Raw genomic sequence first — 9381 nt, 5'->3', positions numbered from 1 at the left:
GGATAAAGGAAGGCCATGGCAGGTAGGAAATAATAATAGCAGCTCCCCAGTGAGGTCTTAAGTAGGCCAGGCCAGGTGAGGAGCCCTGCTCTTTTCATGGCATCCTCATGAGGAAACGGATACCTGGGTATTATTACCCCCATTGTAGAGATTGGCAAACTGAGTTTTTAAAGTGAAGACATTTGCCAAAGCCGTGCAGTCAGTGGAAGAGTCTCAGTTTGAAGTCGTATTTCTCCTAATTAGCTACACTTTACAGTATGCCCCCATCACTGTGTATATAAGGTGGGAGAAATACCCTGCAGACACCAGACGCTAAAAGAGCAGTACCAGAAGGAGGGAGAAGTGGCTTTGCACATGGGCCCCGCCTCCATGACACTGGTTTGCAGCTGTATTCGTAGGGCTCACCATGCCCGACCACAGTCGTCACCTGGAAGTCTCGGTGATGCTGAGAGAGGTGATGGAGAAAAGGAGAATTGCCCTCATTAGCCAAGTTCCAAGTACCACCTGCAGCCAGGAAAGAAAGCCTCCAGACACCCACGAACAGAAGCTAGAATATGCGCTGGCTCCCCAGACCACACAAATCCTTCGGTTTGAGAATGTCTACCGGCCAGAGACCAGTCACTATCAACAGAGCCTGGTGGCCTTCAAGGATGGTCTGCAGGCTCATCTGGGCGCCTGTGAAAAATGCCACTTACCCCCGGAAGTGCTTAATCTGCTGGTAGAGGGGCTCTGGAGCCACCCTTCCACCAGATGCCTGGCTTAGGTTTCCTGAGATTTCTCTGTGCTTTAAAGAGCTTGCAGGTGGCCAAGGCACAGCATTTTAGTGTCCATGACCAGTTAAGGCACACTCTGCAGGCCAGCCCTGCCCCAATCCATGACCCCATCCCCTCACAGGTTACTTAGAAGCATGAAGTTCGTGACACTCAACACAATTACAGAGTACCTACCATGTCCCAAGCTCCGTTCTATGCCCTTGGAATACAGCGGGGGACAAATCTAAGTCCCTTTTCTAAAGCTTGCATTCCACTGAAGAAGACAAACAGATCGGACGGCCTGTCAGAGAGTGCCACGAAGAAAAATAAAACTTGCAGGACAGCAGTGATTCTCAACCAGGGCGACGCTGCCTCTCCGGGGACAGTGGGCCATGTCTGGAAATATTGTTGGGCGTCACAGTTGGGTGTGGGGGGGGTGCCACTGTCGGGTGGGGAGGGGTGAGGGACGCTGCCCAACATCTTACAATGCCCACGGCAGCTCCCACTACAGAAATCGTCTGGCCCCAAATGGCACCAGTGCTGAGGCTGAGGCCCCTGGATCAGAGAACATGGACGTCTGGTCTTCAGGGTAGGGGTGAGGGAAGGCCTCTGGAGAGATTCAACCAGAGATCCAGGGGCAGGAAGGATGTCTCTGGGCAGACGGGAGGAGTCCACAGAGCACACCGCCTGGTGATTTCAAGGGTACGTGCTAGGGGGCCTGGGGCTTCCCAGCAGGATGGTGAGATGCTCTTGCTTTCCTTTCCTGAGGGTTCCTCTGTAGGGAGCAAACAGGAGTGGGAGAACCAGCTGGGAGGCTGCTGGCCTCTTCTAGACTAGAAATGGAGGGGCTTGAATGAGAGCAGGCGAGGCAGGGTGGCAGGAAGTGGTCTGCTGCAGAACATGCCTTCGAGGTAGAACCTTTGGGACTTGTTCGTGGATTAGAGGAGGATATGGCACAGAGGACTCAAGAGCGATGCTTGGAGCCCCCTCTCCACTAGGTCGCTGGTACAAGTGCGTCCCTGAACAACGTGACTCCCTGCCCCACCCCTCCCCTTAACCTGGTGGTTCTCGGGAACGTGAGGCTGGATCTGGGACATCGTGGGACACTGGGACACACTGGGACATTGTTGCCACTGGGAAGGAGGGCTGCTACTGGCACCTACTGGGTAGAGGCCAGAGATGCTGCCCAAAGCCCTACAGTGCACAGAGCAGCCTCCCCGCTCCCACCTCAAAGACTCGTCTGGCCCCAGATGCCAATGGTGGTGAGGGTAAGGAATTCCTCCCCGGCCCCGGGCTGGGCGCCTCCTCTCACATGGCGCCCGGCCCTGCCAATTTAGCGGGACTTTGTCAGTGCCTGGAGATTCCCAATCAATGCCCGTCGGTGGCTAAGGTCCATATTAACTACATCTCACTTGCTTCTGACGGTGACACAGATCAGATGCTGCTGCGGTCACCACCGCCACCACATGAAACGAGACTGTTGGAGAGCAAATTCATTACCCAGCTGTTAAGAGCGACAGAGCATACACGCGTCTCTCCCAGACCGGGGGACCTGGGAGCCGGCCCTGGTGCATGATTGAGTGGCTGCCCGCCTCCTCCTCTCTGTGACCTTGACGTGCCGGGGCAGGGCCTCAGACGCACAAGCTAAAAATCCAAAAGGCAACACAGGCAAGCGACAAATGGATGGGTTAATGTGTTTCATGTCTCCCTTGCCACCAGACTTTCATTGGAAAAAAAAAACCAAAACACAACAAACCTCCATTCTGGGGGCTTAATATCCCAGCTGCTAGGAATCAGATTCAGCAGAAGGAAGAAAGTGTGACATCAATGTAGAGATCTGTTTGTATTCAGTTGCGTTTGCTTAAAAACCGGTTTGGGGTCCGCAGGTTATTCTTGCTGGCTGGGACCTCGAGCAACAAGCGCTCACACTTCCAGGTGGTATCTTTAAGGAAAGCTAATTAGAATTCTTGGCACTTGGAGCACGAAACATTTTACAATTTTCTTCAAAGCAATTTGCCAACATTAGCTAATTAAAACACCCAGCCTTCCGTTGAGGGACAATGGGAAGAAAGTAGAATCTTCATTTCTCAGCATCTGCCGGAGGGTAAAAGCTCCCAATTTCTGTTGCTTCCACTTGGTGGAGGTTTTTCTCTAAAGGTGGCCTTTTGTGGTTGTTAGCGACCTTTTTGTGATCACTGAACAGACTCCGGCTTTTCTAGCACTTTGTCTCTAAAATAAGGGACAACACTAAGAAGGGAGGGAGTTTGAACAATTAAGATCGGCCTGCTAAACCAGAGCAGTACACTACAGCCTGCAGGCTGAATACGGCTCCCCCCCCAACCCCCAACTGTCCCTTCACATGCCTTGACCAAGATCTACCTGGGAGGGTCAAACTGCCCTCAGTCCTGACTGGGTTTATCTCCTGCACCCATCTCCAGGTGTCTGCGTCATCAGTGGGGCTTCAGCACTCAGGCGGAGGCAAGAACCAGCATTACGTTCGAAAGGGAGAAAGGCTTCTTCATACAGGATAGAGCTCAGCTGGGACATGTGCTGGCAGAAGGGCGGAGAGGGCTCAGGAATGAGCACAGATGGCCCTCATTTTCAGCCACTTCTTGCCTAAGGCCTTCACCTCACATCGAGATGCAGGGCTGGGTCTGACCCCCACTTCCTGGCCTTGTTCAGGGTGAGTTCAGGACTCACTCCCCCGTGTTGGGCACCGCCCCACTAAGTGAGACCTTGGGTTCAAAGAAGAGCACAGGATAGGACTCGCCAGGTCCCCAGGCTGCCTAGGATTGTTGGGAGGGGTCAGGGGTCACCAATGGAGTTAATTTCCTCTGATCCTGAGGTGTCTGATAGAAGGACAGATGTGACTTGTTGGCTTGGGGATGGTAGAGACATTCAAGACACCCCCTTCCATTTCTCCCCCAGCCTCACTGGCACCTGCTTATCTGCCTTTATCCCAAGCATTGTTTGTGTAGAGTAGCTTGAAGGGTCCTTATTCATCCAAGACAAACCTGCTTTACGAGGGTACGGGAAAAGCTGCTCTTGACCACACTCCCAGCATCCCCCTTATAACAAGGGCCTCTGCCAGTCGGCCCCTTGAAGAAGGAGCTGGTGGAGGCAGAGGTGGGGGTGACCAGCCGACAGGAGGAGGGCACTGCCTACAGATGCTGCACAGGCCTTCCAGGATTGGAGGACAATGCAGGTATGCCCACAGGCTCACAAGCCGCCAGGCGTGTGACTGGGGTCTTGCAGGACAGACCAGAGTGGGCTCAAGCAGACCACCAACTTAGGGTATCAAAACAGACACACCACAGATTCCTGTAGGGGCCAGGCTTTTAGCTTAGTCCAAACCCCTCATTTCACATTTTGGATCCACTCGACTGCATTAACCCTAACCCACTAGATGCTTCTGGGAGGCAAAGGGGGCTTCAGAGTCTGTTCGCTAGCCTGAAGTCACAGATTCATGGCAATTCAGGGTCAAAAGACAGGGATGAGTATTTGCTGAGCGTGGTTATGTGTAAGAAACTTTACACACGTCATCTATTTAATCCAAAAAGAGCCTGTGAGGAGGGTACTGTCATACTGTAATGCCTGTCTTACAAATAAGGAAACAAGCTCCAGAGCAGCTAAGTACTGAGGTAAAACGATGCTGCTTGTCCGGGGCAGAACTGGGGTTTAAGCTGGGGTCCTTCTGGCTGAGCCCAGTGCTCCACTTCCTCCGTGGGGTCCCAAGCCCAACACCCTTTCCCAATACACACACCAGCTCTTTGCAAAGCTCATTTACACACTTTAAAAACAGCTTTATTGGGATATAGTATAAAATGCACACCCATTTCAAGTATATTTTTAGTATATTTCTTAGTATATTCAGAGTTGTGCAGCCATCTCTACCATCAACTTCAGATCATTTTCATCACCCTCAAAGAAATCCCACATCCATTAGCAGCCACCCTTAATTTCCCCCATATAGTAATCTGCTTCCAGTCTCTATAAATTCACTTATTCTAGACATTCTACATAAGTGGAATTACATAACACATGGCCTTTGGGGACTGGCTTCTCTCACTAAGCATCACATTTTCAACAGTCACCATGCTGTAGCTTGTGCCCATACCTCAGTCCTTTTTGTGGCTGACTCATGTTCCACATTTTAAGCTGTCCACCTGTTGATGGGCATTTTGATTGTTTCTACTTTCTGGTTGTTGTGACTAACACTGGTATGAATATTTGTGTAGGTGTTTTTCTGCACATTCTTTCAATAATCATTTTTACTCCTTTTATTAAAGACTGAAAGTTATAAACACCTGTTCTCTCATTGAACAACAGTGCAAATATTCATTGAAATGACTGAGGCATTTACAATAGAAGCAGCAGTTGGGTGTGGTGAAGGGAAAGTAGGTCGGGAGTCAGGACACAGAATTTCTTTTTTTTTCTTCATTCAATAAAGATTTATTAAAATAGAGTATAAGGCATTATATTGGATACTGAAGATTGCACATCGTAACTGTTCCATCATTTATTAAAAAAAAAAAAAATTGTTGCCCATTCTGTCCTAGAAAACAAAGATCATTCACTTATCTTCCTAGGGCCTCACGCTCATCAGCAGTGGGAACAAGACCTAGACCTGGGTATACCTGGGGGGCTGGGCAAAGCAGGCAAAATGGTACACCCGAGAGAGTCCTAGCCTATCAGGGACCCAACAAACATAATAATTTGACCCAGATGACACGAGAAATGACTTGTATTCATTTGCCTTTCCACACTGAAGGTAAAGAAGTGCTTCCTACTCAATAGTAAAAATGTTCAACACACTGGGAATTGCCTGTAGAATGAGAAACACACAAGCTTTGCTGCCTTATAGAAAACAGGTTCACTTTTTGTAAGTGGTTGAATTTTTAAACATTACCTCCAAAGGTGAAAAGACCTTAAAGCAACAGGAGTAGGTCAGAATGAAAAGAATTAATTGGTACCTGACAATCTGCCATGGAGAAAGGAAAAAGCAAAAAGACCTTCCGTAAAACCTTCAAGTTTCTGGCATTGCACTTTTCCGACTTTGCCAGAAGATGGCGACGTGGACCCACAAGGTTGCATTACTGCAACGCTGGCGATCGAAGGACAGGGACTTAGAGGGCAGCTAAGTTGTGCTGTATGGAGACTTCTGCTCCTTGTCAGTTGCACTGCAGAGGTCTAGGCACCACTAAGCACATTCGTAGGGGAGGAAAAAAGGACATGTGGAACAATGATGTGTTTACAAAGGCTACAGGAATCTAACGCAATTTGCAAACGGCTTGAGGTATAACTCCAGATGTCACCAGAATAAAGATATTGGGGGTGAGGGTGGGCATGACGACACTAAAACAAAGAACATTATGCAATTAGTATCAAACAATTATCTTTTTATGCTACATCTATTCCAAGGAATATTATCATTCATTAAAAATCAATTAGTATCACAATATGACACCAAAACCACAAGCAACCAAAGAAAAATGAAATTGAACGTCATCAAAACTAAAACTTTTATGCTTCAAAGACCACCATCAAGAAAGTGAAATGACAATCCATAGAAATAGGAGAAAATGTTTGCAAATCATATACCTGACAAGGGGCTCGTATCTAAAATACATAAAGAAGTCTAACAATTTATAAAGACAACCCAATTTTAAAATGGGCCAAGAATTAAGATAGACACCTCCCTAAAGATGTCCACGTGGCCACTAAAGTACATGAAGAGATGTTCAGCATCATGAGCCATCAAGGATACGCTAATTCAAAACCCCCAACGAGATACCACTTCATCATCATTAGGATGGCTACAATAACAAAGACAAGTGTTGGCAAGGGTGTGAAGTAATCAGAATCCTCCTACACTGCCGGGTGGGAATGTAAAGTGGTACAACTGCTTTGGAAAAGTCTGGAAATTCCTCAAAAGATGAAACCCATACCATATAACCCAGTAATTCCACTTCTAGGTATATGCCTAGAAGGGAATAGAAATCATATGTCCACCTAAAATTTGTACACAAATGCTCAGAGCAACATTATTCACAAAAATGCCCATCAACTGATGAATGGATAAGCAAAAGAGGGTCTATCCATATTGTGGAATATTTAGCCATAAGAAGGAATGAAGTACTGACACATGCTACATGAGTGAACTCTGAAAACATGCTAAGTGAAAGAGGTTAGTGACAAGAGACTACATGCTGTACAATTCTATGTATGTGAACTATTCAGAAGAGGTCAATCAGTAGAGACAGAAGGTAAATTGTTCCCACAGGCTGGCAGGGAGGAAGAATAAGGAATGACTGCCAATAGGTATGGGGTTTCTTTTGGAGGGATGAAAATATTCTGGAATTAGTGGTAGTGGCTGCACAGCTTTGTGAACAGGAAAAAATACTGAACTGTATACTTTAAAAAAGTGAATGAACTGTATATGAACAATTCAACTAGGAAAATAAATTTTTAAAAAAGAACAAAGTACTGATACATGCTATAATTGGACAAGTCATGGAAACATGATGATATGTGAAAGGAGCCAGTCCCAAAAGATCATATATGATTCCATTTATATGAAATGTCCAGAATAGGCAAATCTATAGACTAAGTAGATCGGTGGTTATCTAGGGCTGGAAAGATCAGGGGAAATGGGAGAGTGATAGCTAACAGGTACGGGACTTCTTTCTGGGGTGATGAAAATGTTCAAAAATTGATTGTGGTGATGGCTGCACAGCTCTGAATAACACACTAACATCACTGAATTGTACACTTTAAATGGCTGAACTGCATGGTAAGTGAACCACAGCTCAACAAAGCTGCTACAAAAAATAGAGTTCCAGGGCTGCTGGGTCACACAAGGGGGAGGGGCGGAGGGCTGACACGAAATACACCATTCTGGTACTACTCGAATGATGCCCTCTGGAGTTGTGAAATGTGGGTGTTCACCCATCTCCCTGGATCAATGCATTCTTGGTAGGCAGTGACCCTGGTCACCTAACTCCACAGCCAATCTGGCATGCAGACATCTTTCTCTGCCTTGTGATCACCAAATTAGAGGTCAAAGCCCCATTCAAGGGCCATTCATTTAGTGACAAAATGGTAAAATAGGGTTGCAATTTTCTTTTTTGTTAAATATAAATATGTGCGCATGTGTACAAAAGAGACGTATCACATAGTGGTTATCTACAGATGGAAGAATTATGAAAGTTTTTATTCTCTTTACTTCTTTCTATAATGTAATGTGTCACTTTGTAATTAGGAAAAATGCATATATGGATTTACACATCAACTGTGTTGCTGTCTCACATCTACATGTTGGCATTCCACTTTAAAAGCGTCACTCAGTCACATCCGACTCTGCGACCCCATGGACTATAGCCTGCCAGGCTCCTCTGTCCTTAGGATTCTCCAGGCAAGAATACTGGAGTGGGTAGCCATTCCTTTTAAACTGGTTCTACTAATCAGTACTGTATATAAATACATGGCTTCCTCAAATCTTTTCTGCTTTTTTTCATATTTACATTTATTTATTTGGCTGCACCCCACCAGGTCTTAGTTGGGACATACAACATCTTTGATCTTCGTTGAGGCACGAGGGATCTTTAGTTATGGCATGCAAACTCTTGGTTGCGGCATGTGGGATCTAGTTCCCTGGTCAGGGATCAAATCCAGGTCCCTGCATCAGGAGCAGTCTTAGCCACTGGACCACCAGGGGAGTCCCTCCTCCAATCCTTTATAAAAAGAACCAAGCTGACAGGGAAGCCTGACACGCTGCAGTCCATGAGATCGCAAAGAGTCGGCCATGACTTAGCGACTGAACAACAAAGCTATACTAGCGTAGGTCTGTGAATGAGGCAGGATTCAATAAATGATGCTTGGCTGTCCAAGCAAAAAACGCTCTCTGGAAATCCAAAGTGACAGTTTATCCTAAGGAGGATGGTAACATCATCACCTAAGAATGTTTAGGTATTAATACCATGTTCCCAAAACCAGAAGCTTAAGATCAACACGACTTTCAATCCCAGGAGACTCTTCCAGGTCTCTGCCCTCCCTAGCACAGAGCTAGGTAGACAGTAAGTGCTAAGCGAGTACCTGCTGAACGAATGACCGGAGCTGACAATCCCACATCACCCTCATTCGCAGGGCAACAACGCTGAACCCAGGGTTTCTCTACCTCGACCCTGCAGACACTGGGCGGTGGACAACCCTCTGTGGTGGGGGCTGTGCAAGGCACACAGACACACACGTCATGACAACCAAAACTGTCTTCATACATTGGCTTATGTCCCCTGGGGGGCAAAATGCCCCTCTGGTTAAACACCACAGGTTTAAAAGCAGCACTTTTCAGGTCTTGAGGCTAGACCCTAAAACTAGAGCCCCTGAAGGCCAGGGCTGGAAAGGCATGCTCTCAGGCACACTTTCTTAGAAAAGAAACATACTGGAGCCAAGACGACTCCAGCGGTGCAGCTCAGTGTTGCTACCCGCCATGCCATCCTTTGGGTTTGCATGGTAACTCAGCACCATTTCCTTCAAGGATTGTTATCAGTCACCGCAGGCTGCCCTAACAAGATACCACAGACTGGGGAGCTTAAAGGACAGGAATTCATTCTCCTGCAGTTCTGGAGAC

This window comes from Bos grunniens, chromosome 17, assembly GCF_055505025.1.
Source record: "Bos grunniens cultivar Pamir isolate PY7600 chromosome 17, Bosgru_T2T1.0, whole genome shotgun sequence".
Lineage (NCBI taxonomy): Eukaryota > Metazoa > Chordata > Mammalia > Artiodactyla > Bovidae > Bos > Bos grunniens.
Note: the sequence above shows the minus strand (reverse complement) of the source record.